The sequence below is a fragment of the Bos taurus genome, chromosome 7 (assembly GCF_002263795.3).
Source record: "Bos taurus isolate L1 Dominette 01449 registration number 42190680 breed Hereford chromosome 7, ARS-UCD2.0, whole genome shotgun sequence".
In the NCBI taxonomy this organism is placed as follows: domain Eukaryota; kingdom Metazoa; phylum Chordata; class Mammalia; order Artiodactyla; family Bovidae; genus Bos; species Bos taurus.
In genome coordinates this window covers 35,195,249-35,220,700 of record NC_037334.1, presented here as the reverse complement: position 1 = coordinate 35,220,700, position 25,452 = coordinate 35,195,249, and the positions used below count along the sequence as shown (strand labels likewise).

The 25,452-nt window shown below is 41.0% G+C and overlaps 1 long non-coding RNA gene across 6 annotated transcripts in view; it reads right to left on the bottom strand.

Annotated features, from left to right (window-relative positions):
- LOC112447397 (uncharacterized) overlaps positions 1 to 25,452 on the bottom strand; it is a 909,470-nt gene that overhangs the window by 863,867 nt on the left and 20,151 nt on the right. For 3 of the 6 annotated variants that reach the window (XR_009495228.1, XR_009495231.1, XR_009495230.1), the window contains exon 2: positions 7,581 to 7,775. The exons of 2 other annotated variants lie outside the window; for them this stretch is intronic. This is a non-coding gene — a long non-coding RNA (uncharacterized lncRNA). Of the gene's footprint in view, positions 1 to 7,580; positions 7,776 to 8,939; positions 9,743 to 25,452 lie in introns of those variants that run through there. One more of the 6 variants, XR_009495229.1, reaches the window with a different exon arrangement.

Here is a 25,452-nt window from a genome sequence, read left to right as displayed (position 1 = left end):
TCTTCTGTAACTATTCAAAAAAAATTGCAGAGGAAGGAATACTTCCAAACCCATTTTATGAGGCCAGCATCACCCTGATACCAAAACCAAAGATATCACACACAAAAAAGAAAATTACAGACCAGTATCACTAACAAACACAGACACAAAAATCTTCAAAAAAATACCAGCAAATAGAGTTCAAAAATACATTAAAAGGATATTACATCATGGTCAATTGGGATTTACTCCTGTGATCCAAGGATTTTTCAGTATCTCCAAATCTATCAATGTGACACACCACATTGACAAGAATGAAATTGTTAGAAGAATAAAACCCATAAAATCACATCAATAGATGCAGAAAAAAAGCTTTTGATAACATTCAACATCCACTCATGATAAAAGCTGTCATCAAATTTGGTATAGAGGGAACACATGTACTCAGTTACTTCAGTCATGTCTGACTCTTTATGACCCTATGGACTGTAGCCCACCAGGCTCCTCTGTCCATGGGATTCTCCAGGCAAGAACACTGGAATGGATTGCCATTTCCTTCCCCAGGGGCTCTTCCCAATCCAATGATCAAACCCATCAAGGGAACATGTCCCAACATAATAATGGCCATTTATAACAAATCCACAGCTAACATCATACACAATGGTGAAAATGTGAAAGTATTTCTTCTAAGATGAGACGATGGAGAACCATGTCCAATGAGTGTGAAGAGGCAGAATGATCCAGGTGACCTTGGAAGTGACCTGTGGCCTGCTAGAGGTAGAGATAACAATGTAATCACTGGAGCTGTGGAGGCAGGTTTTCAGGGTTTAGCTATCTGCACACATGATTAAGATTTTGTAGAATTTCACTTTTCAGGAGAGAAGTTCCTAAAGACTAGATCTTGAAAATCTGAAATTTTAAGTGGATGTTATTGTTAAAAAATAATTGTTCCTAGTTCAGAGCTTAAATCAAAAATCCTCAATATCATACCAAAATGACTCCCAGCCAGCCATGTTGGAGCCTGTGGAGGCCTGCTGGGAATAGGATTTCTAAATCGACAAACAGGTCTGGAAGCCTGTGGTCCAAGGCCGTTTTTTTCTGGCTCTACTGGGGGTGTTTTGAACTAGAGGTATTGAATCAGTTCTAATGAGGTGGATGAAACTGGAGCCTATTATACAGAGTGAAGTAAGACAGAAAGAAAAACACCAATACAGTATACTAACGCATATATTTGGAATTTAGAAAGAAGGTAACAATAACCCTGTATATGAGACAGCAAAAGAGATACTGATGTACAGAACAGTCTTTTGGACTCTGTGGGAGAGGGAGAGGGTGGGATGATTTGGGAGAATGGCATTGAAATATGTATAATATCATATATGAAACGAGTCGCCAGTCCAGGTTCGTTGCACGATACTGGATGCTTGGGGCTGGTGCACTGGGACGACCCAGAGGGATGGTATGGGGAGGGAGGAGGGAGGAGGGTTCAGGATGGGGAACACGTGTATACCTGTGGCAGATTCATTTTGATATATGGCAAAACCAATACAATATTGTAAAGTTAAACAAAATAAAATTTAAAAAAATATTAGCTTCAGTATAAAAAAAAAATCCAACAAATGAAAAATACAGTCGTTCAGAAAAATGGTTCTATACAGACATAGTGTTCATTCTTAATGAAGAGAACAAACTACAATATTTAAAATGATTTATTCTCAGAAATCTCACAGAAAGATCTGGATTACAAAAGAAACACAAAATTCTCAATCAAATCATTACTCAAATTTCTGGACTCAAATAGATGTTTGTGTACCAATGTTCAAAGCAGCATTATTAACAATAGTCAGAAGGTGGAATTTCATTGACAGATGAATGAATAAACAAAATGTGGTCTATATAAAATATTGCTTTTGGACTGTCACAATTTTTTAAATTAAAATCTTACTATAAAAATCATTAATTTTATGAATTCAGTTGATTCCTTCTAAAGAGGAATCACAGTACTAGTAGCAAGCAGTATCAATAAAAATACAATAAGCTAATAAAAAAATTAAAGGTGTTTATGCTCAAGATAAAGCTGAATTCTATGTAGTCAGGAGGTGTGATTATGTGCACAAAGCAAAGAATAACACAATAATTCCTGTTGGAAAACCAAAAAAAAAAAAAAAAACAGACTAGTTAGTCTGGGGAAATGTAACTTGCATTGATGGAAGCCGTGGTATGGTTCATGCCACACTCGGAAGCAGTCTTCCTGCTCAGTCCACTGGACACAGAAACTAAGTGATGCTATACCCTTCAAGGTAAACTTACTGAAAAGTAAACAAATAAAAGTATGGACTTGTTCTCTTGTTAAAGATAAAAAAGATCGCTCCAAAATGCTTTTGTTTAAAGTGATTATTTCGGTGAACTCAGCCTACATAAAATTGAACATATCCTAAGTCATGCCAGGATTTTCCTTCTATCTCAATGATATCTAGAGACTTGGTTTAGTAGTATCTCCTTCTTTCACCCAATTTCACCCCCCAAAAAAAAAATTCCCTGTGCCAGAAGGATATACATTTAGCATCGATGAAATGACAACTGTTAGGTGCCAAGACATTTTATTAGGTACTGAAGATGATCAAAGATGAATAAGATAGAACACTCTTTTCTTAAGGAGATTCAAGAGATGGAGTAGTACAGAAGACCCAAAGCAAGGAAACATTAAATTACTAAGCTGTTAAGGATCTTGAGAAGATACGTAGAAATTGGAACCTAGAAGGCAAACAGCTTCCTGAAGTTAAAAGTGGCAGAGTACATAGAATGGGAAACTCTGCCAGAGCCCTCATAAGAGATGCTGTGCATTTGTTTAGTTTTTGGCTCACCTTTAAAACAGACTTCTATATATAGAAATGGTAGAGAAGTGTGATGAATAGCCTTAATAAATGAAAAACACAGGTGAGAAAAATACTGTTAAAATTTCATCTGTACACATCTTAGTCTAAGCAAAAGGAAAAATCAATCAGAAGATACTGGATCTGTGTTTTCCTAATACTGTTAGTTCTATAGCTAAGCCAGCATCCTAAGAACTGGGGTTTGTTTTTCTTACTTGTGTTATTAATTTGTTAGTGTAAATTTACACATGTCAACACATATTTATAGCAGTGGAACAACCCACCATAAATATTATAGACTTTAAGGACACATAATAAAGAAATTGAAACACTTAAATTGCTTTAACACTTGCTAATATAATTCAGCTTCACTTATATGAGAATATAAATAGCCAGATTCCTGTTAGAAAAATTATTTTAGTAATCATCCTGATTTTTCCTCCTGACTTTTCTTAAAATGTTATTTTTAATTCTAAAGTTATTTTCATCTATGATTCACTGCTTCTAATACCAACTAATGAGGATGGTAATTTTGTCCACATGGGAAAGTAAAAGTGAAGTTGTTCAGTCGTGTACGACTCTTTGCGACCCCATGGACTGTAGCCTACCAGGCTCCTCCCTCCATGGGGTTTTCCAGGCAAGAATACTGGAGTGGGTTGCCATTTCCTTATCCAGGAGATCTTCGCAACCCAGGGGTTGAACCCAGGTCTCCTGCATTGTAGGCAAATGCTTTACTGTCTGAGCCACCAGGGAAGTCCATCCACAAGCGGACATTGCAGAAAGAAGGGCAAAGTTTTACTTCCTGTCTGGGGGCAGTTCAGATGCTAAAGAATTCTCATGCTTTGTAGTTATCTTCAGTCCAATTCATTATTTTATAACAAATGCAGCTCTTAGCACTGCTGCTTCAGCTAAGTCGCTTCAGTCGCGTCCGACTCTGTGTGACCCATAGACAGCAGCCCCCCAGGCTCCCCAGTCCCTGGAATTCTCCAGGCAAGAACACTGGAATGGATTGCCATTTCCTTCTCTAGTGCATGAAAGTGAAAAGTGAAAGTGAAGTCGCTCAGTCGTGTCCAACTCTTCACGACCCCATGGACTGCAGCCTACCCGGCTCCTCCGTCCATGGGATTTTCCAGGCAAGAGTACTGGAGTGGGGTGCCATCACCTTCTCCGTCTTAGCACTGCAGGTGTAAAATATAGGGAATCCACATGTGTGGGACTGTACTATAAAGGCTAACAGAGTATGAGATGACCCCTGCCCACAATAAGCATTCCAGGAAGTCCACAGAAGAAAGTTAGACTTCCTGAGTCTCCAGGACTTTGCTTCCAGCCACACCACTCCTCACTAGTCCCGCTCCTCATCATCTCCTGCCAGGATCACTGCAATACTCTGCCCTCCTGTCTACTATTCAAATACCTTTCAAATAATTGCCCTACCACGTATGTATACCAAAGACATTCTATGTGGGATTATACCACACCCCTGCTTAAAATCTTTCTACGGCACAAGAAACACTGAGTAAAATTCAAACTAATGAAACCCATGTCCTGTCCCCTGTTTTCCTTTCCCTCTAGCCTGTTCTTTGGATGTCCCATTGTCCTGCCCTCTTGATGCATGATCCATCGAGACTGAGCTCTGCAGGACACCTGTGGTCCCCAGCCCATGGGCTTCTTATTGCTGGGAAGTTTTCCCCTTTGAGCCTCTCTCAGTTCCCCTTCCCCTGAATCAAGTCTTCCTGGTTCCTGACAAATACCTGCTCATCCAAAGAACTAAAGGGTCATTCCTCTACAAAATCTTTTCTGTTTCCACAGACTGTTACCCCAGTGTCCACAGGTAGATGCAAGAGATCATCGTTTCATCCTTTGTGTCTCTTCAGTATTTTCTGTAGACTTCCATCACACTCCCTATAACGGGTTACAAAATATGTGTCTCTTCATATCTGCAAACCCTGCGAAACAGTAATGAGGTAGAAGCTATGTCTTCTTTGTGTTTCTAGGAACCGCCTTCAAGGACACTCAACCATTGCTGGTAGTAGAAAACCCACACACGAAACAACTGCAAACACCAAGAAACAGTACCCAAGACAGTGCTAAGGGATGTATACCTTGCTCGAAGCACTTGGAAAGTCCTGAGAAGTCGCACAGCATAGAAGAATGAGTTTTACAGTCAGACAGACCTGAATTCGCATCTTGACTGTCCTACCTCCTAGTTATGTGACTGTGGATATGTCAGTTCATTTCCTTATGCCAAACCTGATAATAGTACCTATTTCACAGAGGCCTTGTGTGGAAATCAGATGAGAGAGGTGAGGATCCAACACAGAAGTTGCTAAGAAAATATCCATTCTTGTCGCTTTTCCCTGAGAAAGGAGAGTGATTACATACAAGTGCTAAATGACTCAAGCACAGCTTCTTAGAGGAGGTGAAATTTAACCTTGACCTTTAAGCAAGGATTTGGACAAGTACATATTGATAGAAAATTAGGCAAAGGCAGATGATCTGCTTAAAACTCTTCCCAGATTCAGCCTTTGGATGCTCTATCATTCCCACAATTCAACCCCTCATAGCAATATGAGAGCAATTATACATGAACATAATCCAGCTTCAAAACCCAAGAATATTGCAAATTAGAAAGAAGACATAAAATCACTGTAATATATTTAATAGGGACTAGTTCTTTAGTGGAGGAATGTTTCCAAAAAATGATGTTGAAGGGTATTGAGCTGCTCACTCATTTGCACAGAAGCATCATACTAGCAAACAACAGAGCTGGCACAACAACATCAACCAGCGTTTAAACAAACACAGGGAAGGTAATAATCTCCATGTGTGCATGGCTCGAGTGTTAACAGAGCAGTCTAAAGCAATCTCATTTACTTTTATGGTTAAGCGTTCAGGAAACATCTTTTACTTTTTTAACATCTGAATGTTTTCATGGCTGAAGGGATGCCAGTATAGCCTGGAAAACAATTTACAATGATGTGTAAAGTAGTTACATCTTCCAACATAAGTCTGCTTGTTCAATTATTCCACCTATATTAATAGCTCTTAGTGTCTTGTGATGTGTAATAGTCTTGATCCAATCACCCACTTCAATGGGAAGATACCGAGTGCTACCCAAATGGAAGGGTCCAGTTTGAAGGTGATTAGAAACTCAAGCCTTTGTCCCAAGCGCTTCCTGTCGTTAGCTTGTTGTCATTGAGAAAGGGCGCTGTCTCAGACTGCAGGCTGGCCTGCCATCAGTCTCAGGCTAGCTCATTTCATTTCAGATCTGCAGCTAGGTGTGTGTTATCAAAAAACCCAAAGCTACTGATTTATTTCTACCTCTGTTGAGATAAGCGTAACGATCTGTAATTTGGTTTGACAAAAAAAAAAAATCTGGATGGCAGGAAAAGGTTTAAAGAAAGGGATAAAGACACAAAAGGCAGTTTTCACAGTACCTTGAACATAGGAAGAATTTAAGAAATTTAAAGAGATTTACAAAGAATGGAAATTTTTGAAAATCCAAAGAACAGAAAGTGAAAGAATGAAGTGTTTGTTTTTAATACCATTCCTCTTGGGTTTTCTCATGTGTAGTTGAATGCAATAGACTCTGAACTGGGCTCCTTGCTCCTGAAAAATCTAATCTATGCACAGTATCTACCATAATTCTTTCTAAATGTTAAGTCAGATCCTATCACTTCTCTGATAAAAATTCTCTAATGGTGTCTAACCTCACTCAGAACAAAGTCTAGACTACACAGACCACCCACATGCCTCTCCTGAACTTTCCAGCTTCATACCTACCACCCTCCCTGGCTTACTCCAATCCAGAGGCTCTCTTAGCTCACAAAACACTAAACCAGCTCCCACCTCGGGTCTCACACATGCTGTTCTCTTCCCCACCCTACCTCCTTGAAAACTCTCTTCATTCAGGTCTCAGCTCAGATGTTATCTATTCAAATGTCACCTTCCCTGACCACCTCATCAAATACAGAAGCTTGAGTGCTATTTACTTCTTGCCCTATTTCATTGATCTTTTTAGTGTTTATTATTTATGTACATTAGATTATTTGTCTAGTTGTTTATCTGCTTACGTCTTGCCTGTTAGACTGATACCTACAAGATGGGGGATGCTGTAGTGCAGAGCCTGGAATACCAGGTGCCATATAATAGATAATAAATGTTGCAGGAGGGAAGGAGAGGGGGAGGATGAGAGAAAGGATCCCTTGTCCAACTCACATGTTTGTATCTTTGCTCCCCAAATAACTGGACACGAGACTGTTTGTACAGCAACTACTTATGTCTCTTGACCCGTTTTCCATACACCTTAACACCAAGAAAAAATCATAGGCTTTGGGAGTAAAGAGATGAAAATTTAAACCTCATCTCCATTACCAAGTAACTTTTTGACTTTGAACAAGTTTTTTAAACTCTCTATGGAATTTTACAGTTAACAAAACTTTAGACACTCATGAGCACTGGGCTAGGTATTTGGGATACCTCAGAAAAATTATTGAGAGAGTGAAATTAGCTAACTTCCATTAAAACTAACTTGGCAGAAAATGCATAATTGATGAATATTAGATCTCTGTCCCCTACACCCTACACCCCATTCTCTCAGCAGCTTTACATGGTATTATGCTCAATAACTGCACCTCGGACAAGCAAAAGAACTGTGAGTTTTTCACAGCTGTGAGTCCATGAGAACCAAGAGTGAGCAAACAAAACACCTGAGATGAAAATACTCACTTTTCACTGAGGTGAAAGTCCAAAGCAGGTACATGGTAATTCAGGGAACCAGGTACATGGTAATTCAGAACCCCTGCACCCAAGCCAAAGGAGATGATATGACCCACATCATTTTAGCTCCTTTCCACTGGGAGAACTAGGCAGGCCACTTGTGGAGTCGAGTGAGCCAAGGGGTCTGTGGCCAGGTAAGCAACCCTGTGTCACATGGAAAGGACAATGTTAATTGTCAGTGAACACCCAGTCATCTTCACCACACCCCACCATCTCAATCAACAATGGAACAATAAGTGGCTATGAGAATATGCTGTAGATTATTTGACATAGCCACAAGCAAGAATCCTATTTTTAATTTGCTGCCACTGCGATATGTTCTTTTGAAGTACACAAATCATAACAAGTGAATGTACACTTGCCCCCTAGGATAGCGGATTCTTATCCATCAGGGAGTATGAGATTACCAGGATGCATGCTTAAAAAATAAATGTAGATTCCCAGGAACCACACCCAGAGATATTTTTACAAGTGAATTTGTTGCTTCAGGCCCAGAGACTACACTTTTGTGAAACACAAGGCATAAAACCACAGCTACTTCATGACTGGTGATTACACAATGGCTGCTTAATGTTAGATTGGAGACTGCCCCTCACAAAACCCCAGCAGAGGGGGTTTTCCTGCTCCAGGAAGGAGCAGGAAATCTACATGGTTTCAGATTTTCCCCATTCAAGCAACACCCACTCCCACAAAGAACTTGTTTTGCTAACCAGGTTCTATTTTTTGGTCTCCTTGGCAATGCGGAAAAACAACTTGGCCTTTTACAGAGACTCAGCTGACTTCAAAAATGCCAGGAGTTGCCTCGCAAGGACAAAGGAGACAAAGATGGATGGGGCAGATCTAAGACCCAGAAAAAGTAATGTGTGTATTTAATAACTTTAATTTTACCTACAACACTGCAGCTCTCTCCAGAGCAGGGAGAAACTAGGGTAGGCAGCCTGGGCCTCGCTCAAGCCACGAAACAGTTGTTACTCATTAACCTTGTAGAACATGACATCTGATTCTTCCCTAACACAGGTAACAAATCACTTCTGATATCAGGTGGTTGCCCCAGAAGCCTTCACACTATTTTAAGCCTAGTGCTATGCCCCAGAAATCATTCTGAATGTTATCAATGGTGATCCCAAGGAATTCAAAAACAGTCAAAGAAAGTAATTCAAAATGCTTTCCACTTTGGTTGTCTTGAAAAGATCTTTTTATGAGAAAAACAGAAAAATAAGATTTAGAATGCTTGACTTCTTGCTGATTGTCAGGTTTTACAATTGCTTGTTGAAATTGATAGGATAAAAGAAAGAGATATCTGAGCACCTGAATGTGAGCTGGGGGACAGTGGAGACAAAAGCGAAACTGATGAAATCGATCAGACCTGTGGCAGGGGCCAGCACCTGCAGGGAAGCAGAGAGTCATGGGCTAAACACATGAAAATGCCCCCACCTACTTGAAGGTCTCCTCAGGCACAACACTTTAGATAAGGTGTCTTGAGAGCACTGCAGGGTAACCCAGCAAGACATACACACCCTCCTTATAGCCCTGGGAAAACTCCCATTTGCAGGGGGAATCAAAATTATTGTCCATGAGCTTCAACACTGCCCTGCCCCTCACCCCCGTCCAGGCTCACAAGGATCATTCCTCCCAGCCGCCTGTAGCTCTGACCAGACAACCATCCCACCATGTTGCTTTCCTGTGCTCTGTCTCCTGCATACCTGATCTACTGATGTCACCAGTCTCCCTTCTTCTCTCACAGTAATCTCCACGTCTTCATCCACTAGGCATGAGGGGGTTCCCTGCCTGTTGTGGTCACTCCATCCTCCAGATCACTGACTACAGAGTTCACCTTGCCTCCTTCGTGTCCTTTGCACTCCTTCATGCATGGCATAGACAACCTGGACAGGATCTCCCAAACTCCACTTTCATTTTCCAAGTTATCCCAGATTTGGGCATTGCTCCTATTCCCCTAGACATGTTCCTGTCCATGCCCTCTGCCACCAGTTCCTCTCCACTCTATTCTACCAATCAAACTATGCCCAGATGACTTGGAAAACTGGTAACCCTTAACATCCAATTGTATAGAATCTACGGTGTTAATGAGTGCATTAATGTTCCCAATTTCTTCCCTCTCCTTGATCCAGTTCCCTTCCTTTTGACTCAGCTTGGTCATGAGGCTTGTTTGGCCAATAACACACTCAAGTAAAAAGCCCTTTCATAATTGGTCTGGATTGCTCTCACTCTTCAACAAGTGACACAAGACCCATCATAGGCTGGCCTAATGGATGATAGACATGCAAATCGCTGTGGCCCAGGTCATCCCAGCAGAAGTTATCTTAGATCAATCAAAAGCCCAACACTATTATACAGAGTGAAGTAAGCCAGAAAGAAAAACACCAATACAGTATACTAACGCATATATATGGAATTTAGAAAGATGGTAACAATAACCCAGTGTACGAGACAGCAAAAGAGACACTGATGTATAGATCAGTCTTATGGACTCTGTGGGAGAGGGAAAGGGTGGGATGATTTGGGAGAATGGCATTGAAACATGTATAATATCATGTATGAAACGAGTCACCAGTCCAGGTTTGATGCACAATACTGGATGCTTGGGGCTGGTGCACTGGGACCAGTGCGTTGTAATTGTTGTAATGCGCCAAGCGCGACGCTTCGCCCGCGATGCACTCGAAGATGTCGTTGACAAATGAGTTCATCCAGAGGGAGGGTATGGGGAGGGAGAAGGGAGGAGGGTTCAGGATGGGGAACACAGGTATACCTGTGGCGGATTCATTTCAATATTTGGCAAAACTAATACAATATTGTAAAGTTTAAAAATAAAATTAAAAAAAAAAAAAAAAAAAAGCCCAACACTAGACATAGGAATGAGCATAGCTGAGGCCAAAATAACTCAACCAAACCCAGACTATCTTATCAACCTTCAGACTAAATAAATGCTTACTGTTTTAAGCCTCTGATACGTGGGCTGGTTTGTTATGAGGCATTATTGTTGCAACAGACAGCCAATATGGCCATACACAACACAAGCCATTTCAGAGAATATCTAGCACCTTCTTTGTCAGAATTGAAACTTCCCCTTTGTGTCACAACCATCTGTGGAATTTGCATATTCCTGGGGTAGCAGATAAAGTAGGTCAGATCTTTTCATACAGAAAACCATGACTTCACACTGGATGAAAGGAGAAGACTGCTGGTAATTTAGGAGATGGTCAGGGACAGGGAGACCTGGCATACTGTGGTCCTTGGGGTTGCAAAGAGTCACACACTTGGTGACTAAACAAATGAAACCGGTAAGTCAGTGGTGAGTAGGTTCCCTCACAGCCAGCTGGAACTGGTGACAGAGGGTATTTGCTTCAGTAACAGTTGAGGTTTCACAGTCTAGATTCTCAGAACAGGGGAAGGAACACTAAAATGTGCATCTGGAACTTTCCCTTATACTGACCCGCCGCTTCCCAAATGGTCTAGTTCTTGCAGGATTTGTTTGTTTTGTGTCTCATATCTGTGTGCATGTGGGGAGGGGGAGTATCCAAGGGAGAATGTGGGAGCCATAGGATAAGTCTTCGGGATACAGTGAAGGGATTTTGTGAGGATTTTGGAGAAGGGAAGAAACTAATTAGTACTTTGAAGTATCCCATACTATTTGTGCTTTCTCTTTCCAACTTGAATATGAATTCTTGAGAGCAGGTTCCCAATCCAATACTCTCTTGAAGTGGCAGTAGAAACAATGGAAATAAAACTATATTGCAAATCATGAACTCTGTGATTAGAGAAGTGACTTAATCTCTGTCTTCTGGTATTAGATAGAAATCATGATGTTGTGTTATATAATCAAAAATGATAGATAAGGCAGATAAGTGATAGATGGATAGAATAGCTAAATCAGCTGAATGTAACCTCCTTGCTCTAAGTCACAGCTTGTGTTACCCCAGACTGTAATTCTCTATTATACTACTACTTTTTTCTTCTTCATAGTGTTTTATCATCTAAAATTATTTTATACATTTATTCACATGTTTATTTTATCCCAGTAAATAAATTTGAGTTGAGTTCTCCCAACTCAAATATAAGCTCCACGATGGTAAGGTCTCCATGAGAGGAGGGACCCTATGAGGGTTTACTTCTTTACTACTGCATCTCCAGGTTTTAGAAGCTGTTATGTATGTGATAGTTACTCAAAAAATAATAATTGGAAGGAGGGAGGGAAGGAGGAAGGAAGAAAGAAAAAAAGGAGGGAGAAGATGAATAAATGCATGGATACTTTATCTTTAGGACTACCTGACTCATATCAAGACCATAAAATAATCAATTTAGCCCTTCTGCACATATTTCCCTGTCTGCATAATAAAAGACTTGAGTAACATGGTTTTTATGGATGCTTTTTAAATTCTATGATAATTAGCAGACTACCTTTCTGGCTGCAAGTTCTCCTCCAAGAAAGCATAATCTCTACCAGACATACTCTCAGAATTAAATAGTTACAGGAAAGCACCAGGGCTGCCCTGGTGGTTCAGCTGGTAAAGAATCCACCTGTGATGCGGGAGACCTGGGTTTAATCCCTGGATTGGGAAGATCTCCTGGAGAAGGGAATGGCTACCCAGTTCAGTATTTTGGTCTGGAGAGTTCCACAGACTGTATAGTCCATGGGGTTGAAAGAGTCAGACATGACTGAGCAACTTGGACTTTCACTTTCACATGAATATGTTGAAAAGCCCTAGTTCAATCTTCAAGGCACTATGGTTGTATGTTTAAGTTTGCTGCAGACAAGTCAGCTGAAATTGCAAAATCCTGATTTAAAAATATCCCTCTGCCAACATTAATCTTGAATATGAAAATCACATGCCTCTGGACAGAGCCTAAAGAAACATTCTATATATCCAGAGGCCTCAACTCCCACAAGGCAGGCCCTGCTATGAGCTCCAGCCATAACTGTAGTAGTACAAAATGCTCCATGGTCTATAGAATGATCATATTGCTTTGAATTTTTCTGTAGGTTTCCTTAGAATAAAGCACAAATGAAGACCCAAATTGAAATTAGTGAAAAGTTCCCAATCTCTTGATTCATTTTCATCTCAGTAGTTGTTTTAGTCTGGGCTCTTTTGTCTGTAAGTTACAGGAAACCTCCCAGCAAGGTTCTTTTAAAGAGGACATTTGTATAATGGTGCAATGTTATCTCAGGGCAGAGATACACCTGAACCCAATAGGGGTAAAACTGTTGACTAAGAGCCAGCCAGAACATGGCTAACGTGTTGTTGGTCTTTCAGACACTCCTCTGCTCTGTCCATCAGCCTCAGATTCTTCTTCCTTTGTTATTGTTCAGTCACTCACTTGTGTCTAACTCTTTGCCACCCCATGGACTGCAGTACGCCAGGCTTCTCTGTCCTTCACCACTTCCCAGAGCTGTTCAAACTCATGTCCATTGAGTCTGTCCATCAACCTCAGACTCCTCTTCCTACAGATCTGATTTTTACCTTCACCATATCTGCAGCCACCATCCAGCCCCCAAGTTTACACTATCTGAGTTCAAGCCACATGCAGAGGTTGAGAAAAACCTCTCCATTCCAAACTCGTGGAAAAGAGACTCTGTTGGCCCAGATTGGGCCAAGAGACTTCTTTTGTTCAAATTAACTCTGATCTAGTGAGCAATCCTACGGTGCAAACATGATTGTGAACGATTCATCTGAGAGTCAAAGGAGGCAGGCCACGGAAAAATAAGGTCAGTGTTAAGACACTCCATAGGGAGGTTAACATAACATACCAAAAAGGACTCTATGAAAAAGGAGGCTCTGGTCATTAAAGGCTAAGAGATTGCCATAATTAGGACTATTCCCAACAGAGATTATGGGAACAAAGGCAGCTATACCACTAATATATACACAAATGTATTACCTTACAATTTTGTATATCAAGTCCAATATGGATCTTAATGTGCTAAAATTACGGTGTCAGCAGGGATTTGTTTCCTCTGGAGACTCTCAGAGAGAAGATATTTTCTTTCCTTTTCCATCTTCTAAGGGCTCCCCATATCCCTTGGCTCATAGCTCCCTCCTCTTTCTTCAGAGTCAGCAAGGTTGCATCTCCCTGATCATCTTCCACTACCACATCTCTTTCTCTGACCACAGTTGGAGAGTCTCTGATTTTTAAGACCCATGTGATTAGACTGGGCCCACTCAGGCAGTTCAGGATAATTTCCCATCTCAAGGACTTGATATTAATCCCATCTGCCAATTTCCTTTTCCCATCTAAGGTAACACATTCACCAATTTAAGGGATCATGATGTGGACACATTTAGGGAGTCATTATTCTGTCTATCACAGATGGATTTTTGAAATTAAAAGATAGTTACAGTTCTCTTTCTCAAGCATTTTTTTCTCATTTGCCTAAATCTCAATTATTTTTCAACTTTTCAGCAGTCATTTCATAATGGAAATACATAATCCATTGATATGAAAATGTGAAGTTTTCAGCCTTACCTACAAAGGCCATATCAACATTTGATTTGATTATTATCCAATGTCTGCAATCACCAGTTCTATTTTAAAAAAAGCAGAAGTAACACATTTTGAAACTCAACTAATTCTCAAACATGCTAAATTTCTCATTTCACTTAATTTTACTATGAATAAAACAATAATAAATAAGTTGTCCAAAGGTCAAACAAACAATAAGAGTGGAGCCAAGATTCAAATTCAAATCCCTGTCCAACGCCAGGGGTCCTATTCTTTCCTTTATATCAGACAGTCATTAAAGAATAAAACCTCATCCTTAGATGGACTTATAATGTGTGCTTTCCCATAATCAGAAATAATAACCACTCCATTAAGCATATTAATCATTCCATTAATAAGCAAATACTCTAGCAGTGTTGGACCTGGAGACTTCAGGTTGACTTCTGAGCAGAGCCTCAGTGAGTGGGGCTGAGAAGATTCTGAGGATGGCAAGCACCTTGCAAATAACTGCTTTTATTACTTGTTTATCATGCTTTAGGCTTTCTTTCTAATCCATTCCAATTACTTAGAAATAGACATGGATATGGGGAAGTGAAAGAAAAACAAGTGTGCCTCAATATCTTTATCCTTAAAATGGACAAAACCAAAGGCATTTAAGTAACCCCAAATGAATGTTGGGAGATTATATTAGTTAATACGTGCAAAGCACTTAGAACAGTGCCTAGCATACAGGAAGCATCATCATCCTTACCACCATCATCACCAGCATCACTATTACAACCATCATCCATGTCATTATCATCATCATCATCATCTTCATCAAAATTTCAGTCTTAAGGTTATCTTCAGATTTTAGTCAAAATTAGAGTAAAAAGAACTGAAAGAACTCCAGAGTATGAGCTAGATAAAACACCTCCTTGTATTTCTGATCTTCTTTGGTATCAAATATAGATATTTGTTAAACAATGACCACTTTCTTACTGGATTTTAGTTACTATGTTTTAATTACAGGCTTTCATGCCTTCATGCTATTTCTTTCGCTTAGTATTCCAAGAAAGTCTGAATCCCAGGATATCCATTTTAAGTTTATATGTGCTTAATTTCTTTTAAAATAAAATGGCATCTTAGAAGCTTCTCTGTATGGTCCAGTGGTTAAGAACTTGCCTAACAGTGAAGGCGACATTGGCTCTATCCTTGGTCTGGGAAAATCCCACGTGTGTAGAGCAGCTAAGCCTATGCATCCCAGCTACTGAGCCCACAAGCTGCAGCTACTGAAGGCTGTGCACCTAGAGCCTGCGCTCTGCAATAAGAGAAGCCACCGCAATGAGAACCCCACACACCACAATGAAGAGTAGCCCCCACTCCTCGTAACTAGAGAAAAGCCTACGTAAAGCAACGAAGATCTGGCACAGCAAATAACAATAATAATAAATAAATCTTTAAAAACTAAGGTCAAATGACATCTTAAGCTTCATTTCTGGGAACATCTTAGGTACAGTTCGGCCTTCTTTGTAAGCAGGTAATACAAAACATGTCATGCCACTTAAACTGTCATCCAAACTATTTTCTTTTAACAAAAGTTGATTTGCTGCTGCTGCTGCTGCTGCTAAGTCACTTCAGTCGCGTCTGACTCTGTGCAACCCCATAGGTGGCAGCCCACCAGGCTCCCCTGTCCCTGGGATTCTCCAGGCAAGAACACTGGAGTGGGTTGCCATTTCCTTCTCCCATGCATGAAAGTGAAGTCACTCAGTCGTGTCCAACTCTTAGCAACCCCATGGACTGCAGCCTACCAGGCTCCTCCATCCATGGGATTTTCCAGGCAAGAGCACTGGCGTGGTTTGCCATTGCCTTCTCCGGTTGATTCACTATTTTCACTGAAAACATGTTTGAATATCTGCTTGTCCCATCTCTTCCAGACACTCTTTACTGCTTTAACTTCTATCCCAAATGTTCTCTTTGAACATTTTGTTTGTGCTTTTATTTTATGCCCCTCATTGTCTCCCACTGTCTCCAATTCTTCCTAGTATTTTTTTGGACACTTAGGGCCAACTGTTCCCCTGCTTCTCTGCTTGAGTTCTCCATCTCTCCCCTCAGTGGAGCTCCCCCTGCTGCTCTCAGAAACTTCCTGAGTCTCTCCTCCTCCCTCCTGCAGGTTTCCCTCTCCTTCACGCTGACTCCCTCTGCTCCTTCTTATTCCATTTGCCACTTTCCTCACTTCTCCTTGATCTGTAAACAGGAAGAGATTTGCTAGAGCTGCTAATCAACCTTCTTCTTGTCAGCACACATTTCTTTGCTTCAACAGAGTTTCAGCAATTTCAACCTTCTTTTTCCACCAGCGCCTCATAATTTTCATCCTGCTGTGCCACTTCCCACTTTCTCCTCTGCAAGGCTCCAACATCAGCATATGGTCTCACTTCCCCTCCATTTCCATCTCTTTATCTCTGTTCCTTCTCTAAGAGCTCCCAATGCCTCTCCCAACCTAAAGTCTGCAAAAAAAAAAAAAAAAATACTATCTTCTAGGCTTATAATGTAATTCATTTCCTCGTGGCTTGCTACATGAGCAAAGTACTTCTTAAAATGTATGCAACTTGAGAAAAGAGACCGAAAGTCAGGTGTTGACTATGGAAACATGGGAGGCTAACATTCAGAGCTAGGAGGATACATGATGTAATAAACAGTGCATGGAGGTTCAGGCTGAAACTCAGTACTTAAGACTGATTCTACTTCTAACTCTTTATTTAAATAAAATGATTTATTTACACTCTCTGGCCTAAGGAGATTTCCAAAACATGATAGTCAAATTGCTATCCATTGTTCCAATCATCTTTGCTGCATAGCAAACTACTCTAAATTCAGTAACATAAAACAGCAACCATACTACCATGCTTATGGGTTCTGTGGGTCAAGAACTGGAAAGAACACAGTGGGACAGCTCTTCTCTACTCCATAATATCTGGGCCTTCCACAAGGAGACCGAAATGGCTGGAGCTAGAACACTGGAGAATGGAAGATCCACTTTCAAGACGACATCTTCATTTACAAGTTTGGCTGCCTCTCCATGTGGCTTGGACTTACAACAATGGCCTCAGGAAAGTTGAATTTCTTATAGGAGACAGGGAACTCCAAAAGGTGATGATCCTGATCAACCAGGGAGAAGGTGCACGATATCATGTGACCTAACCTTGGAAGTCATAGTGTCCCTTCCACTGTATTCTACTGAGTGAAGTGGTTCCCAGCTTGCTTAAATTCAAAGGAGGATTGGACCTTACCTCTGGGTGAGGGAAGTAGTAACTTCATACTGTAGAAGAACATGGTGGTTGAGAGTTATTATGGTGACCATCCTGGAAATACAACATGACACATCCATACATTCCCTTCTAGCTCTAAAAATCTAAAAACTTTAAGTTTTATTTAGACCCTCAGTGGATGTTCAATTAAAATTTACCTTCTGCTTCCAGAAGGCAAACTGAAAAACATGGAATATAGGTATATATATATATATATATATATATACACAACACAAGAAGACAAAGTAAAACCATTCTTTAAGCATCAAGGTGTGTGACACAGTCTGAAGACTCATAAATTGTTAATGGGAATTCTAACAAGGGAGATGTTGTTGAAAGGTAGAGGGGTCTCAGACAGCATCTTAGAGTGAACCTAAATTTAATGATGGGCTCGATAAAGGACAGAAATGGTATGGACCTAACAGAAGCAGAAGATATTAAGAAGAAATGCACAAAAAAGATCTTCATGACCCAAATAATCATGATGGTATGATCACTCACCTAGAGCCACACATCCTGGAATGTGAAGTCAAGTGGGCCTTAGAAAGCATCACTACGAACAAAGCTAGTGGAGGTGATGGAATTCCAGTTGACCTATTTCAAATCCTGAAAGATGATGGTGTGAAAGTGCCACACTCAATATACCAGCACATTTGGAAAACTCAGCAGTGGCCACAAGACTGGAAAAGGTCAGTTTTCATTCCAATCTCAAAGAAAGGCAATGCCAAAGAATGCTCAAACTACCGCACAATTGCACTCCTCTCACAGTCTAGTAAAGTAATGCTCAAAATTCTCCAAGCCAGGCTTCAGCAATATGTGAACCATGAACTTCCAGATGTTCAAGCTGGTTTTAGAAAAGGCAGAGGAACCAAAAACCAAATTGCCAACATCCTCTGGATCATCGAAAAAGCAAGAGAGTTCCAGAAAAACATCTATTTCTGCTTTATTGACTATGCCAAAGCCTTTGACTGTGGGGATCACAATAAACTGTGGAAAATTCTGAAAGAGATGGGAATACCAGACCACCTGACCTGCCTCTTGAGAAACCTATATGCAGGTCAGGAAGCAACAGTTAGAACTGGACATGGAACAACAGACTGGTTCCAAATATGAAAAGGAGTACGTCAAGGCTGTCACCCTGCTTATTTAACTTCTATGCAGAGTACATCATGAGAAACGCTGGGCTGGAAGAAGCACAAGCTGGAATGAAGATTGCTAGGAGAAATATCAATAATCTCAGATATGCAGATGACACCACCCTTATGGCAGAAAGTGAAGAGGAACTAAAAAGCCTCTTGATGAAAGTGAAAGAGGAGAGTGAAAAAGTTGGCTTAAAGCTCAACATTCTGAAAACTAGATCATGGCATCTGGTCCCATCACTTCATGGGATATAGATGGGGAAACAGTGGAAACAGTGTCAGGCTTTATTTTGGGGGGCTCCAAAATCACTGCAGATTGCCGGGAGCTGGTGTGAGGACCTCCACCCGTGGCAAAGGTCATGAGGAAGGAGGCTCAACGTAACGCAAAGGCAGGATTGAGCCTCAGGAGTCCCCCTGGAAATTCTCGAGCATCTACCCCCAAAATAGAGTCTGCCTACTTTACTACTTTGTGCTCTCCCCTACACCTCTGACTTTAAGGGGGGCTGTCCCCCACCACCTCTTTCGGAGAAGGAGTTAACTTAGAGCTCCAGTTAATAATAATTCCTGGGCGTGATAGGAGTGTCTTAACCTACAAACTCCTCTGAAGGTTCTCTAGCCTGCCTGACAGGCTTGTCCGGCCACATGTGATTGCTCACAGCCTCCCAACCGTAAGAGGCACGAGATGCTTTAAACCTTCTAAAAACAGGTTTTTTAGAGAAATTAGAAAACTATTAGCATAAGTATAGTGGGCTGATAAGAAATTGTATTGGTGAAGGGTTTTTCATTTGTTGAGCCAATGTTTACTGCTAAGTCTCCACATCTCCTGCCCTTATACACATTAATGAATATATAGAAGAAATAAGTATTAACCTTTGATATTAATCACGTTAGACCTTAGGCTAAGCAAATTCTTTCCTTAATTAAAACCCACTACACCCTCACCCTATAGGAATGTAACTTTATCTGGCACCTTCAGAAGGTGGCATCTGTTTCAAAAATAATCACCCCTGGAGAAATAAGTATTCTGGTTGACTGACTGCTGTCACAAGGAGAGGGTCATAAATTGTCAGCAGGCCCCCCTGGCCAGAAGATGATGTAACACCCCTAAGACCTCTGTATACATTTGTATGAAGCACCTGACTTTAATAAAAGTCAGGACTGCTGACCCCGTGTGACTTTTGTATAACATCTCAGTGTATAAAAACAGACCCTGGAAAAATAAAAAATGGATCAGTTCCTCGAAAGACTGGTCTCCTCATGTCGTTCTTTCTCTCACCTTCTAGCTGAATCATCTGGAACATGGAGGCTCGTCGAGCCTACTAATTATGCTTGGGCTTCTAAGATCTGACCAGGGAGGCCTTAGTGTCTCCTCTCCTTCGGGAGAACGGGAGGATGCCTACGGCCTACATAGGTGACATAAATTCCTTGCCTTGGAATTGTACTAGCTTTCCACGTAAACCAAGTTATTCAGCCTCTTTTCTCCACTGAATTTTCCTACTGAGCTATCCTCATTCTATTACTCTTTATATCTCTAATTAATATTTAATTAAAGCTATCGTATCCTGATCACCGAAGCCGTCTCTCCTTGGAATTTCCCTGGATCCACCGGGGCTGGACCCAAGCAGCAGATGGTGACTGCAGCCATGAAATTAAAAGACACTTACTCCTTGGAAGAAAATTATGACCATCCTAGATAGCATATTGAAAAGCAGAGACATTACTTTGCCAACAAAAGTCCGTCTAGTCGAGGCTATGGCTTTTCCTGTGGTGATGTATGGATGTGAGAGTTGGACTGTGAAGAAAGCTAAGCCCTGAAGAATTGATGCTTTTGAACTGTGGTGTTGGAGAAGACTCTTGAGAGTCCCTTGGACTGCAAGGAGATCCAACCAGTCCATTCTAAAGGAGATCAACCCTGGGATTTCTTTGGAAGGAATGATACTAAAGCTGAAACTCCAGTACTTTGGCCACCTTATGCGAAGAGTTGACTCATTGGAAAAGACTCTAATGTTGGGAGGGTTTGGGGGCAGGAGGAAAAGGGGACGACAGAGGATGAGATGGCTGGATGGCATCACTGACTAGATGGACATGAGTTTGAGTGAACTCTGGGAGATGGTGATGGACAGGGAGGCCCGGCATGCTGCAATTCATGGGGTTACAAAGAGTCGGACACGACTGAGCGACTGAACTGAACTGAACTGAATTACTCACATTACCTCATTTAACCCTTATAATAATCCTGAACAACAAATATCACACTTCCTATTTTATAGATCATGAAGTTGAGCCTCATAGAGGTTAAAGAAACTTCCCCAAGGTTCCATGGCCAGTTATCCCAGTCTCAATGACACACTAGAAGATGGAGCACTAGATTGAACTGGATTTGAAGGTGGGCTCCCCATATAGGATTTTCTATGACTGAATGCAACATAGTCAATTCTTAGCTTTGGGACAATACAAATAAAGAGAAAATGTGGGAAGAACCAGGATAAATAAGAGGGGCAGTGGCAGGGGTTGGAGGTCAGGGGACATTGCTTGAGCTACTCAAAGAGAGTTGCTCCTGGGTTGCAGCAAATCCTCAGTTCTATCCACTGCAACAATGTCCATGTGTAACAGTGAAGTTACCTTAGTTAATCAGAGAAAGAGGACATTTATATATCCTGGCATTTGCCAGTCTCTATGAAGCCTCCCAAATATAGACTATTCTGCCTAATCTTGTTGATCACTTATGTCAATTGAGTATAAAGACCTGGTTCCTGGCTATTGTCATGCAAACTAGCATGACACTTTAGCATTTCATGTTTACAAAATATTTGCCAATAATTTAGCAATACTAAATACACAAAGAGAAATGTATTTACATTCACAAAGAGAAGCAGCTAACAACCAGTATGATTTTCACTTGCCAAATGAAGACATTGGGCATTAAAGATGGGCATTAAAGCTAAAAGTTCAAGGTTTTCATTAAATCCCTGGAGCCACACAAACTCCCCCATCATTCCACTTTTTTAATCATTTAAAATGTTGAGCACTCATGCGATTCTTTAAAATTTTATAACATCATGCATTTTTGCCTTTGGTTTTAATTCTGTCATATTTTTAAGATTTCTGCAGTTAGAGATCAAGAATCCGAATTCTGGGGGGAGGAACTAAGATGGCAGAGGAGTAGGACGGGGAGAACACTTTCTCCCCACAAATTTATCAAAAGAACATTTAAACACCAAGTAAATTCCACAAAACAACTTCTGAATGCCGGCAGAGGACATCAGGCACCCAGAAAAGCAACCCAAGTCTTCGAAAGGAGGTATGAAAAAATATAAAAGACAAAAAAAGAGACAAAAGAGGGAGGGACGGAGTTCCATCCCGGGAAGTGAGTCTTAAAAAGAGAGAAGTTTCCAAAAACCAGGAAACCTTCTCACTGCCAAATCTGTGCGGAGCCTTGGAAGCACAGAGGGCAACATAACAGGGAGGAAAAATAAATAAACAATTAAAACCTGCAGATTGTGAGCCCTACGGTAACTCCCCCAGTGGAGAAGCAGCGCAGACGCCTGCACACACCATTAGCAAGCGGGGGCTGGGCAGGGAGGCATAGCTCGGGCTGCATCGCTTAGAGTAAGGATCTGGCCTGAACCCCGAGCGCTATCTGAGCAAAATAATTTGGGCTAGCAAACCAGACTGCGGGATATCTACTACGCAAAAAGCCAGCCCTAACCTAAGACACCGCCAGGCCCGCGCACAGAACAAAGGACTGAACAGAGATAGCAGGCTGCAGACCATCCCCCTCCGGTGACAGGCAGCCAGAGCCAGAAGGGGACAATTGCAGCCCCAGAGAGACATTATTTATAAAACTGTAAGCAGGCTTCTTTGCTAACTAAGACTTCTTGGGGGTCTGGACGGTCAACATCCACCTGAGAAGATGCGCCGGTTGTACACCTAGATAACTGAGCAGCGGAGAGGCGATAAGTCGCAGCAATCGCACTCGCCGAACACCTCATCACCGAGCTGCTCGGACCTGGGAAGGGCACAAAACGCAGGCCCAACCGAGTCTGCGCCTCTGAGGACTACCCGAGCGCCTGAACCTGAGCAGCTTGGACCTGGGAGGTGCAAGCAGCCCAGGGCCGGCCACGGATGGTTCCCGGCGGAGCAACCTAGAGCCTGAGCAGTGTGGGCAGGGAGGCTACACACACAGTGAGCGGGGGCAGACCCAGTGTGGCTGAGGCACTGCAAGCACACGCCAGTGTTATTTGTTTGCAGCTTCCCTCCCTCCCCACAGCGTGACTGAACAAGTGAGCCTAAAAAACAAAAAAAAAAAATAGTGTCCTCCACCGTCCCCTTTGTGTCAGGGCAGAAACCAGACACTGAAGAGACCAGCAAACAGAAGAAGTTATAACAGAGGGAAACGCCTCGGAGATTAAAACCCTGTGGTTACTACAGACTACATAGGAAGGGGCCTATAGATCTTGAGAAATATAAGTCGGACCAAGGAACTAGCCAAAAATGAACTGAACCCACAATATCGACACCAAAACCGGAGAAAGTCCTAGATATATTTTTACGATCATTCTTTCTTTCTTTTTTTTTTAATTTTTTAAAAAATTTTATGTCCTCTATTTTTCCTTTAATTTTCACTTTTATAACCTACTATTACTTTGCAAAAAAAAAAGAGACCCTTTTTTTAAAGCAAACTTCATATATATATATATTTTTTTATAATTTTTTGACCTTTTTTTTTTTCCTCTTTTCTTTAACATTGTATTTTTGAAATTCCAAACTCTACTCTAGATTTTTAATTTTACCTTTTTGGCATTTGTTATCAATTTGGTACCAATATATATTTTTTTAATATAATTTTTGTGACTTTTTTTTTTCTCTCTTTCTTTCTCTTCTTCTTTTATATAACATTGTATACCTGAAATTCCAAACTCAACTCTAGATTTTTAATTTATGCTTTTTGGTATTTGTTATCAATTTTGTACCTATATTTTCTTTATAATTTTTGTGACTTTGTTTGTTTTTGTTTGTTTGTTTTTTCCTCTCTTTCTTTTCCTTCTTTTCCTTAACATTATATTTTTGAAATTCCAAACTCTACTCTAGATTTTTAATTTTTGCTTTTATGTGTTTGTTACCAATTTTGTACCTTTAAGAACCCAATCTTCAGTACCCATTTTTCACTAGGGAGCGAGATTACTGGCTTGACTGCTCTCTCTCCCTTTGGACTCTCCTTTTTCTCCACCAGGTCGCCTGTGTCTCCTCCCTAACCCCTCTCTACTCTACCCAACTCTGTGAATTTCTGTGTGTTCCAGACGGTGGACAACACTTAGGGAACTGATTACTGGCTGGATCTGTCTCCCTCCTTTTCATTCCCTCCTTTTATCCTCCTGGCCACCTCTGCCTCTTTCCTCCTTCTTCTCTTCTCTGTATAACTCCATGAACATCTCTGAATGGTCCAGTTGTGGAGTACACATAAGGAAGTGACTACTGGCTAGCCCACTCTCTCCTCTATTGATTCCACCTCATCTCATCCGGGTCACCTCTAACTCCCTCCTCCCTCTTCTCTCCTCCATGTAATGCTGTGAACCTCTCTGGGTGACCCTCACGGCGGAGAAACTTTTCATCTTTAACGTAGATATTTTATCAATGGTGCTGTATAGAAGGAGAAGTTTTGAAACTACTGTAAAAATAAGACTGATAACTGGAAGCAGGAGGCTTAAGTCCAAACCCTGACTCCAGGGAACTCCTGACTCCAGGGAACATTAATTGACAGGAGCTCATCAAACGCCTCCATACCTACACTGAAACAAAGCACCACACAAGGGACACTAAGTTCCAGGGCAAGACATACCAAACAAATTCTCCAGCAACAAAGGAACACAGCCCTGAGCTCCAAGATACAGGCTGCCCAAAGTCACCCCAAAACCATAGACATCTCATAACTCATTACTGGACACTTCATTGCACTCCAGAGAGAAGAAATACAGCTCCACCCACCAGAACATGGACACAAGCTTCCCTAACCAAGAAACCTTGACAAGCCACCTGTATAAACCCACACACAGTGAGGAAACGCCACAATAAAGAGAACTCCACAAACTGCCAGAATACAGAAAGGACACCCCAAACCCAGCAATTTAAACAAGATGAAGAGACAGAGGAATATCCAGCAGATAAAGGAACAGGAAAAATGCCCACCAAACCAAACAAAAGAGGAAGAGATAGGGAATCTACCTGATAAAGAATTCCAAATAATGATAGTGAAATTGATCTAAAATCTTGAAATCAAAATGGAATCACAGATAAATAGCCTGGAGACAAGGATTGAGAAGATGCAAGAAAGGTTTAACAAGGACCTAGAAGCAATAAAAAAGAGTCAATATATAATTAATAATACAATAAATGAAATTAAAAACACTCTGGAGGCAACAAATAGTAGAATAACAGAGGTGGAAGATAGGATTAGTGATATGAAGATAGAATGGTAGAAATAAATGAATCAGAGAGGAAAAAAGAAAAACGAATTAAAAGAAATGAGGACAATCTCAGAGACCTCCAGGACAATATTAAACACTACAACATTCGAATCATAGGGGTCCCAGAAGAAGAAGACAAAAAGAAAGACCATGAGAAAATACTTGAGGAGATAATGGTTGAAAACTTCCCTAAAATGGGGAAGGAAATAATCACTCAAGTCCAAGAAACCCAGAGAGTCCCAAACAGGATGAACCCAAGGCGAAACACCCCAAGACATATTAATCAAATTAACAAAGATTAAACACAAAGAACAAATATTAAAAGCAGCAAGGGAAAAACAACAAATAACACACAAGGGAATTCCCATAAGGATAACAGCTGATCTTTCAATAGAAACTCTTCAAGCCAGGAGGGAATGGCAAGACATACTTAAAGTGATGAAAGAAAATAACCTACAGCCCAGATTATTGTACC